This window comes from Phoenix dactylifera, chromosome 1 (assembly GCF_009389715.1).
Source record: "Phoenix dactylifera cultivar Barhee BC4 chromosome 1, palm_55x_up_171113_PBpolish2nd_filt_p, whole genome shotgun sequence".
Classification (NCBI taxonomy): domain Eukaryota; kingdom Viridiplantae; phylum Streptophyta; class Magnoliopsida; order Arecales; family Arecaceae; genus Phoenix; species Phoenix dactylifera.
The window spans coordinates 20,997,792-21,001,941 of NC_052392.1; the positions used below are offsets into that span (position 1 = coordinate 20,997,792).

Sequence of the window (4,150 nt, forward strand, 5' to 3'; positions counted from 1 at the left end):
AATAAGAACATGCACTTACAAACACACAAGATACTCAGTCACCTATATGTTTTGAACCCTTGAATCAGTGAAATTAGGCAATTTTTTGTTCATTCTGTTTATTCCCCCTACTCATTCAAATTATTACTCTGCTCTCTGTGACTGATGGGAAAAATCTATGAGAATACAGTGGCCATGGACAGCAACAGTAGTCAGATAATCAACTTCATCCCCATCATTTGATCAGGGGAGTGGTCAGGCATTGGCAGCCATGATATGGAAGATACTAATATATGCATTTCTGGCCCAGCTAACAAGTTTGACCATCATTTTCTGGATGGAGATTCTATTTCTTCCTTTGGAGTTGTAGCAGTCAGCTCATTATTGCTTCATGTTCAATTTTACATTCATGTTTGGTCTTTGTGTTATATGCTTGTGATGATCGATCATGCCATTGGTAGGTTTATATCCAGCTAATACTGTAAGCAGGAGTTCAAGACAGTGCTATCCCTTGAGGACCTAAATAGAAAACATCGCACCCCGATATTTAGTCCCAGAGATTAGGTCAATTTACTTGCAAGCTGTTAACATCAAGAAATTGAAGTGCTTCCATAAAGATTGCTACCATCAGCTTTCTTCCTGATGATAGTATTTGAAATTGTATTCCCTCTCTCTCTCTCTCTCTCTCTCTCTTGCGAAAGAATTGAAATCAGATTTTTCATCTTTCAGAAAATGACTTTGTAACTGTTGGTATTTATATTATCTTTTCCTTTTTTTCCCCTTCTCTGTGATGGCTTTCTGATGATTTAGTTCTTGCAAGAACTTAATTAAAATATCTTTGTCCCACTTTTGTTGTCAGGTAGTTGATGGACATGGAGGAAATGTGCAGCTCGTTTTGTTCGTGACAGTTTACCAAGGGTCATTGTGGAGGATCCTGATTTCCCTTTTAAAATCAGAAAAAGTAGTTTCGAGGCCATTTATGCAAGTTGATACACAATTTGCAAAGTCATGCTGTCCAGTCAATTCTGTCTCTTGGCATGTAGGTGCTTACGGCAATGATATTTGGAAAGTGAGCTTCCTTGCAACTTACTGCTCTCCTTGGTGCATGAATATTTCTAATTTTCTATCTAACCAAATGATGGTAATAAATGTCTATAGTGGCTGTAATTATTCAATGAGATTGGTATACTGTTCTATCTTTGCGAGTTCTGTCACGAAGGTCATTATGTTGTTTGAAGGCATTGTGAACTAATGTTGTGCTAGATTTTTTTTAAAAAAAAAAATAGAATGAGTTTTTGGTAAACGAGCATATTTTTCTTCATGATTAGATTGTTATTCAAAAAAGAAATAAAGTCTCAAAATTTTAATTCAGATCCTACTTTTCACTAATTTCGATATTCATGTAAATTTCATGCTATTCCTTAGGTATGCTGTTTTTTTGTCTTTTTTTTTCATTTTTTTATTCAGTATATCTTTTATGTATTTTTTTGATAAAGAAGTGTATCTCTTTTAGTTTTATGCTCTTACCATAGGTATCCTAATTTCTTACTGTTGGCAACAATGGCAAACTTTGTTGATGGCAGATCTCTATTAGTTAGGCAGTACTTTCCAGACTTGGGGATGGCAGTAGAAATTACCAAGGATCACAGGTCCTGCTGTATAAAAGAAAGAGAGCACATCAGGTCCCATGCTTGCTACATTGATGATGGCTACTTGAATGGTCAGCTTGATGCAGACCCAAGCTCTTGGCGATTGGCACATTGAAGGGATGGAGGAGTCTAGCCAAGCAGGTGGGACCTTAAATGCCGAACCAGAGCTAAAGATGATCGCATTAACGAAAGGGGACGAGTTCTAGATAATAGGCAGCGATGGCATATGGGATGTCTTCTCAAACCAAAGCGCGGCAGAGACTTTGCCTGGAGGAGGCTCCAAGAGCACAATGATGTGAAAATGTGCTGCAAGGAATTGGTCGAGGAGGCTGCAAGACGAGGTGCGGTAGAATCACGACGCATAGAAGAAGCAGAATATGAAGGAACTGTGTCTGGTGAGGGCCTTCAAAGCCTCAGGTGCCTGTTAGAAGAAAAGTAAATGAACACCAGAAACTAACTACATTAATTCTTCATGTTGAGTTTGGTAAACGTATCAAAAAACTATGATGTAGAAATAAGAGCAGATATCTCGTATAGCATATGATCATATCTTATCCTTCTAACAAGCTTTCCAGAGCTTAAATTAGCTTGAGAGCAGAAGTGGCGGCCAGATCAGAAGTTGATGAGCATGTAAGGGGGTTTCTGTTATTTGGATGCTTGTAGTACATGGAGAATACTGGTTCAGATGGGAATGAAATTATTACAGAGAATCTGAAATTATTTCAGATTGGAACTGATGCACGATCCTATATAGCTTGACCACTGTTGAATTGGGTTCCTCGCGAGGGATAATGAGACCCGACACTGTTGAATTGGGTTCTTCGCGAGCTGTTGGTGCTGTTTTACCTCAATGATAACATTGCGGGAAGTACAGAAAGTGATCAGAAGAAAGACATGCTTTTCGGTCTTTCACAAGCAAACAACAACCTGGAGAAGAGATAAAAAAAACCCATTTGTCTTGAGCTTGTTTATTAGGACAGACAACCATTGTAGGGCACGGTACGAGCTGCTAAATGTTTCAGATGGTTAAAAATCAGACCAGACAGATGTACTGCAGTGTATATATTATTCATCAGTCATATGATTATTGGATGGAAGGTCATTAAATGTCGTGTTGCATCTCTCAGGGAACAATCATGTTTGAAGATTCAACATTTGGACAAGCTTCTGAGGACATGATGCAGTCCGAACACGAAGGAACATTATTTTCCGTGCATGCAGGACCCTGCCAGTTGTTGCTGACGCTCGCATTCGCAGCCTCAAAAAAACAAGAAAAAGGTCATTTCACCAGTTAAAAACAAAAAAGAAAGCCATTTTGCCAATCTAGCAGTGAAGATTACAGGTGCAAATTATCGTTTCAGCAGCTCAACAAAATTCCCCCATCAAATCTTATTAAGGTTCTTTAAGAGTTGACAAGATTAAAAAAAAAAAAATAATCAGGGAACCTATTATTGTTGCATGGAACAACAGTAGCCTTCTACAGAATGCAAAACCTTTTAAGGCATCCAGACAAGACTCAAACTGCTGCAAAGGCCTTCTTCCCGCTTCCACTTTTTGATCCAGCCGGGATAACCTTCAGAACATTGAACCAAACAGTCTTTGCCGATGGCCTGCACTAGATGTATGCATAGTTAAATTGATGGATATTAGAAGTAACAATCTGAGCTGAGCGAAAACCTAATAAATAAAACTGAAATAAATTACGACAACCATTTACAATTGTTCATAAAGATGACTGAATCATGCGGCCATCATCCGCAAAGTCTACGAAATAAGCTCACCTGCACTGGCCGATGATAACATGGTCACCATCTTTCACACGGAAGCAGGGGGATATGTGTGCCGCAATATTTGAGTGCCTCTTCTCGTACCTAAGGCAAAAAGACAAGTTATTATTTCGAGTTGCTCAAAAGATGTGATGAGATCGCAGCAAGACAAATCTATGACTTGCCTCTGGTATTTCTTCACTTAGTGAAGGTAGTGTCGACGTACAATGATGGTTCTGTTCATCTTGGCACTATGGCATGCGCCTGCTAAGATGCGACCCCTGATTGAGACATTGCCAGTGAACGGGCATTTCTTATCAATATAGGTACCTGGAAGAAGCATAAAGACAGTGTGGTAATTCACGATATACAAGCATAAAGACCAAAATATCCTTAACATGATTTACTAAACACCACCAAACCTGAAACAACCGTGTTTAAGATGATTTCATTTTTGTCAAATGTAACAAATCTGAGTCACAATCATTGCATTTACTTTGCATCCTGGGTTTCCCTTCAAATGATTATAAGATCAGCACCATTTGAAGTATAAATCCAAGGGTAGAGTGCAAAGACAAGAAACCACGGGGAAGAGAAGTATAATTGTCACTTAGGCCCTGTTTGGTACTGTTTTATTTTTTCAGTTTCCTTTTTTAAAAAAACAGAAAAATATAACCCAATGCAGAAAATATATTTGGTTATCTGATTCTATAATTTCTATTTTTAAACAAACTTCCATTATTTCTAGAAAAAGTG

General features: G+C 38.3%; 2 pseudogenes; one reads left to right on the top strand and one right to left on the bottom strand.

The window, feature by feature from the left end:
* Positions 1-427: 427 nt before the first annotated feature.
* Positions 428-2,704, top strand: LOC103715993 (annotated as a pseudogene).
* Positions 839-3,853, bottom strand: LOC103715995 (annotated as a pseudogene).
* Between the last annotated feature and the right edge of the window lie 297 nt (positions 3,854-4,150).